Consider the following 7,411-nt stretch of genomic DNA (forward strand, 5'->3'; position numbering starts at 1 on the left):
TGTGCCCCTTAACAATAGGTACTCCTGTTTGAGTACTGTTGGGGGGAACAGCTTACCCGGGGGAAGCGACAGTGGCCGTGCCTCCGGCACAGAGTCTGTCCCTGTAGCTCAGAAGGGTAGGGCAAGGAAGAGGAGGGCAGTTGTGATAGGGGACTCGATAGTAAGGGGGTCAGATAGGCGATTCTGTGGACGCAGTCCAGAGATCCGGATCGTAGTTTGCCTCCCTGGTGCCAGGGTCCGGGGTATTTCTGATCGTGTTTAAGATATCCTGAAGGAGCCAGAGGTCGTGGTACATATAGGTACCAATGACATAGGTAGCAAAAGGGATGAGGTCCTGAAAGAAGAATATAGCGAGCTAGGAAGGGAATTGAGAAAAAGGACCTCAAAGGTAGTCATCTCGGGATTACTGCCTGTGCCACGCGACAGTGAGAGTAGGAATGCGATGAGGTGGAGGATAAATGCGTGGCTGAGGGATTGGAGCAGGGGGCAGGAATTCAAGTTTTTGGATCATTGGGACCTCTTTTGGCGCAGGCGTGACCTGTACAAAAAGGACGGGCTACACTTGAATCCCAGGGGGACCAATACCCTGGCAGGAAGATTAGTGAGGGCTACTGAGGTGACTTTAAACTAGAATGGTTGGGGGGTGGGAATCAAATTAAAGAGGCTAGGCGAGAGAAGGTTAGTTCACAACAGGGGGATGGAAACGAGTGCAGAGAGACAGAGGGGTGTAAAGTGAGGGCAGAAACAAAAAGTGGTAAGGGGAAAAGTAAAAGTGGCAGGCCGACAAATCCAGGGCAAGTATTAAAAAGGGACACTTTTCAACATAATTTTATAAGGGCTAAGAGAGTTGTAAAAGAGCGCCTGAAGGCTTTGTGTGTCAAGGCAAGGAGCATTCGTAATAAGGTGGATGAATTGAAAGTGTAGATTGCTATTAATAATTATGATATAGCTGGGATCACAGAGACATGGCTCCAGGGTGACCAGGGATGGGAGCTCAACGTTCAGGGATATTCAATATTCAGGAAGGATAGACATGAAGGAAGGGGAGGTGGGGTGGCGTTGCTGGTTAAAGAAGAGATTAACGCAATAGAAAGGAAGGACATAAGCCGGGAAGACGTGGAATCGATATGGGTAGAGCTGCGTAACACTAAGGGGCAGAAGACGCTGGTGGGAGTTGTGTACAGGCCACCTAACAGTAGTAGTGAGGTCGGAGATGGTATTAAACAGGAAATTAGAAATGTGTGCAATAAAGGAACAGCAGTTATAATGGGTGACATCAATCTACATGTAGATTGGGTGAACCAAATTGGTAAAGGTGCTGAAGAAGAGGATTTCTTGGAATGTATGCGGGATGGTTTTTTGAACCAACATGTCGAGGAACCAACTAGAGAGCAGGCTATTCTGGACTGGGTTTTCAGCAATGAGGAAGGGTTAATTAGCAATGTTGTCGTGAGAGGCCCCTTGGGTAAGAGTGACCATAATATGGTGGAATTCTTCATTATGATGGAGAGTGACATAGTTAATTCAGAAACAAAGCTATTGAACTTAAAGAGGGGTAACTTTGAAGGTATGAGAAGTGAATTAGCTAAGATAGACTGGCAAATGACACTTAAAGGATTGACGGTGGATATGCAATAGCAAGCATTTAAAGTTTCCATGGATGAACTACAACAATTGTTCATCCCAGTTTGGCAAAAGAATAAATCAAGGAAGGTAGTGCACCCGTGGCTGACAAGAGGAATTAGGGATAGTATCAATTCCAAAGAAGAAGCATACAAATTAGCCAGAAAAAGTGTCTCACCTGAGGACTGGGAGAAATTCAAAGTTCAGCAGAGGAGGACAAAGGGATTACTTAGGAAGGGGGAAAAGGATTATGAGAGAAAACTGGCAGGGAACATAAAAACTGACTGTAAAAACTTTTATAGATATGTAAAAAGGAAAAGACTGTTAAAGATAAATGTAGGTCCCCTACAGACAGGAACAGGTGAATTGATTATGAGGACCAAGGACATGGCAGACCAATTGAATAATTACTTTGGTTCTGTCTTTACTAAGGAAGACATAAATAATCTTCCAGAAATAGTAGGGGAAAGAGGGCCCAGTGAGATGGAGGAACAGAGCGAAATACATGTTAGTAGGGAAGTGGTGTTAGGTAAATTGAAGGGATTGAAGGCAGATAAATCCCCAGGGCCAGATGGTCTGCATCCTAGAGTGCTTCAGGAAGTAGCCCAAGAAATAGTGGATGCATTAGTGATAATTTTTCAAAACTCGTTAGATTCTGGACTAGTTCCTGAGGATTGGAGGGTGGCTAATGTAGCCCCACTTTTTAAAAAAGGAAGGAGAGAGAAACCGGGGAATTATAGACCGGTTAGCCTAACGTTGGTGGTGGGGAAATTTCTGGAGTCAGTTATCAAAGATGTGATAACAGCACATTTGGAAAGCGGTGAAATCACCGGACAAAGTCAACATGGATTTGTGAAAGAAAAATCATGTCTGACGAATCTCATAGAATTTTTTGAGGATGCAACTAGTAGAGTGGATAGGGGAGAACCAGTGGATCTGGTACATGTGGATTTTCAAAAGGCTTTTGACAAGGTCCCACACAGGAGATTAGTGTGCAAACTTAAAGCACACGGTATTGGGGGTAAGGTATTGATGTGGATGGAGAATTGGTTAGCAGACAGGAAGCAAAGAGTGGGAATAAACGGGACCTTTTCAGAATGGCAGGCGGTGACTAGTGGGGTACCGCAAGGCTCAGTGCTGCGACCCCAGTTGTTTCCAATATATATTAATGACTTGGATGAGGGAATTAAATGCAGCATCTCCAAGTTTGCGGATGACACGAAGCTCGGTGGCAGTGTTAGCTGTGAGGAGGATGCTAAGAGAATGCAGAGTGAGTTGGATAGGTTGGGTGAGTGGGCAAATTCATGGCAGATGCAATTTAATGTGGATAAGTGTGAAGTTATCCACCTTGGTGGCAAAAACAGGAAAACAGATTATTATCTGAATGGTGGCCGATTAGGAAAAGGGGAGGTGCATCGAGACCTGGGTGTCATTATACACCAGTCATTGAAAGTGGGCATGCAGGTACAGCAGGCAGTGAAAAAGGCGAATGGTATGCTGGCATTTATAGCGAGAGGATTCGAGTACAGGAGCAGGGAGGTACTACTGCAGTTATACAAGGCCTTGGTGGGACCACACCTGGAGTATTGTGTGCAGTTTTGGTCCCCTACTCCGAGGAAAGACATCCTTGCCATAGAGGGAGTACAAAGAAGGTTCACCAGATTGATTCCTGGGATGGCAGGACTTTCATATGAAGAAAGACTGGATGAACTGGGCTTGTACTCGTTGGAATTTAGAAGATTGAGGGGGGATCTTTTTGAAACGTATAAAATCCTAAAGGCATTGGACAGGCTAGATGCAGGAAGATTGTTCCCGATGTTGTGGAAGTCCAGAACAAGGGGTCACAGTTTGAGGATAGAGGGGAAGATTTTAGGACCCAGATTAGGAAAAACTTCTTCACACAGAGAGTGGTGAATCTGTGGAATTCTCTGCCACAGGAAACAGTTGAGGTCAGTTCATTGGCTATATTTAAGAGGGAGTTAGATATGGCCCTTGTGGCTACCGGGATCAGGGGGTATGGAGGGAAGGCTGGGACGGGGTTCTGAGTTGGATGATCAGCCATGATCATAATAAATGGCGGTGCAGGCTCGAAGGGCCGAAGGGCCTACTCCTGCACCTATTTTCTATATTTCCATGTTTCTATGAAATACCGACACATCGAATTTCAGCTTCTCATGAACTCAATCATTTTATGATCACTGCCTCCTACCGGTTCCTTCACCTCAATCTCTCTGCACAATATCCAACCAGTACAGCCGATCCCCTAGTGGGCTGAACAACAAGCTGTTCTAAAAATCCATCTCGCAGTCATTCTACAAATTCTCTCTCTTGAGATCCAGTGCCGACCTAATTTTCCCATCCACTCGCATGTTAAATTCCCCACAATTATCATAACACTGCCCTTCTGACAAGCCTTTCCTATTTCCTGTTGCATTTTGTAATCCACATTACTGCAGCTGTTTGGAGGCCTGCATATAACTGCCATCAGTGTCCTTTTACCCCTGCGATTTCGTAGCTCTACCCATATGATTCTTCACCCTCCGATCCTAGGTGACCTCTTTCTAATGATTTAATATCATTTCTTACCAATAAAGCCACGCCACCCACTCTGCCTACATGCATATCCTTCTGATACACCGTGTATCATTGGACGTCAGCTACCAGAGACGTGCATCCTTTAGCCGCGTCTCAGTGATGACCACAATATTATACCTGCCAATCTGTAACTGTACCAAAAGATCATCCACCTTATTCCTTATGCTGAGTGCATTTAAGTATAACACCTAAGACCAGTACTCGGTACCTTTGCTTTGATTGCACCGCAACTTTATTGCACCGCAATTTATCCCAATGGCTGCAAATTTGCCCAAACGCCTGTCTGTCTTTCCTGACATCTTCACTGCTCACTATGTTAGATATAATTCTGTTTCCCCCTGCTCTGCTCTTTCATTCCGGTTCCATACCCCTGTCAAATTAGTTTAAACCTTCCCTAACAGCTCTATTAAAGTTTCCCACCAGGATATTGATCGCCTTCGGGTTCAGGTGTAACCCGTCCATTTTGAACAGGTCATACTTCCCCCAGTAGAGATCCCAATGATCCACGAATCTGAAGCCCTGCCCCCTGCACCAGCCTCTCAGCCACGCATTCATCTGCCTGATCCTACTATTCTTGCCCTCGCTAGCATGTGGCACATGTAGCAATCCCGAGTTTACTACCCTGGAGGTCCTGCTTCTCAGCTTCCTTCCTAACTCCCGAAAATCTCTCTTCAGGACCACCTCCATTTTCCTATCGATGTCACTGGTACCAACATGTACCAAGAGAGCTGGCTGCTCGCCCTCTCCCTTCAGAATTTTCTGGACCCGATCCGAGACATCCCGTACTCTGGCACCTGGGAGGCAACAAAGCATTCCCCATAGTGTTGTTAGCTGCCACCTTCCCTTTAAGGGTCAGACTGCAAATTATTGCCTGTCAACATTGATGCATGGAATGTCTGTCCATGAAGGTCTCGAGCCGAGCACTCAATGCTCAACCGTAGGAGACCCAGTTCCAGTACTACTGTTTGTGATTTTGTCTCTGGATTTCTTCACTGTCCTCTTGTTTATTTCAAGTCTGAGTCGGAGTGTATTCTGGACCTTACTCGGCAATTGCCTTCACCATCATTCATATCTCTCTCGTTACAAAAGGGATTACTGCGTTAGGAGTGTGAGGAGATGAGGGCTCTCATTGAAGCTTCGTATTTTTCCCGGGTTGTACGGTGGACAGCATTTTGACTTGATGCATGGCCGTGTGGTGTGGAGGCTGCAACGCAGAGGGTCGCCACGGACTACAGAATGTTCTAGACTGAATCAACTCCATCACGGGTACAACCCTTCCATCCATCGATGACATGTTCAAGACGGAATGCCTCGGGAAGACAGCATACATTTGAAAGGACCCTCACCAGCTGGGAAATGTCCTGTGCTCATCGGTACCATCAGGATACCGGAGCCGGAAAACTCAACAATTTACAAGCAGTGGCTTCCTCTCCGACATGAGTTTGCGAACCGTAAACACAAAATAAAACAATAAACAGAAAACTCATAATAAAATTGCCATCCCCTTCCGCAATTCCTCCGTCTCCACCGCATCTGCTCTCAGGATGAGGATTTTCATTCCAGGACGAGGGAGATGTCCTCCTTTTTTAAAGAAAGGAGATTCCCTTCCTCCACTGTCAACTCTGCTCTCAAACGCATCTCTCCCATTTTATGCACATCTGCTCTCACTCCATCTTCCCGCCACCCCACTAGGAATAGGGTTCCCCCTTGTCCTCACCTAACACCCCACCAGCCTCCGGGTCCAACATATTATTATCCGTAACTTCCGCCACCTCCAACGGGATCCCATCACTAAGCACATCTTTCCCTCCCCACCTCTCTCCGCTTTCCGCAGGGATCGCTCCCTACGCGACTCCCTTGTCCATTCGTCCCCCCCATCCCTCCCCACTGATCTCCCTCCTGGCACTTATCCGTGTAAGCGGAACAAATACTACACATGCCCTTACACTTCCTCCCTCACCACTATTCAGGGCCCCAGGCAGTCCTTCCAGGTGAGGCAACACTTCACCTGTGAGTCGGCTGGGGTGACATGCTGCGTCCGGTGTTCCCGATGTGGCCTTTTATATATTGGCGAGACCCGACGCAGACTGGGAGACCGCTTTGCTGATCACCTACGCTCTGTCCGCCAGAGAAAGCAGGATCTCCCAGTAACCACACATTTTAATTCAACATCCCATTCCCATTCTGATATGTCTGTCCACGGCCTCCTCTACTGTAAAGATGAAGGTACACTCAGGTTGGAGGAACAACACTTTATATTCAGTCTTGGTTGCCTCCAACCTTATGCCATGAACACTGACTTCTCAAACTTCCGCTAATGACCCTCCCCGCCCCCTCCTACCCCATCCGTTACTTATTTATATACACACATTCTTTCTCTCACTCTCTCCTTTTCCTTCCTCTGTCCTTCTGAATATACCCCTTGTTCATCCTCTGGGTTTACGCCCCTTCCTCCTTTTACGTCTCACTGGTCCTCCTGTACAATGATCCTCTCATATCCCTTTTGCCAATTAACTGTCCAGTTCTTGGCTCCATCCCTCCCCATCCTGTCTTCCCCTATCATTTTGGATCTACCCCAACACTTCCACTTACAAATCTCTTACTAGCTCTTCCTTCAGTTAGTCCTGACGAAGGGTCTCGGCCGAAACGTCGACTGCATCTCTTCCTGGAGATGCTACCTGGCCTGCTGCGTTCACCAGCAACTTTGATGTGTGTTGCTTGAATTCCCACACCCCGTACCGCTTGGTTTTACATCCTCCCCAAGATCCACAAGCCTGGCTGTCTCGGTAGACCCATAGTTTCTACCTGCTCCTATCCCACCGAACTTGTATCTGCCTACCTGGATTCCATTTTATCACCCATAGTTCAGTCCCTCCCCACCTACATCCAGGATACATCCCACGCCCTCCACCTCTTCAATAACTTCCAGTTCCCCGGTTCCAACCGCTTCATTTTCCCAATGGATGTCCAATCCCTGTACCCCTGCATTCCCCATCAAGAAGGCGTCAAAGCCCTCCGCTACATTCTAGATAATATACCTCACCAGTTCCCCAACACCACTACCCTCCTCCGGTTGGCAGAACTGGTTCTTACACTTAATAACTTCTCTTTTGGCCCTTCCCACTTTCTTCAGACTAACGGTGTAGCTATGGGAACTCGCATGGGCCCCAGCTATGCCTGCCTCTTCGTTGGT

The sequence above is a fragment of the Mobula birostris genome, chromosome 13 (genome assembly GCF_030028105.1).
Source record: "Mobula birostris isolate sMobBir1 chromosome 13, sMobBir1.hap1, whole genome shotgun sequence".
Taxonomy (NCBI): domain Eukaryota; kingdom Metazoa; phylum Chordata; class Chondrichthyes; order Myliobatiformes; family Myliobatidae; genus Mobula; species Mobula birostris.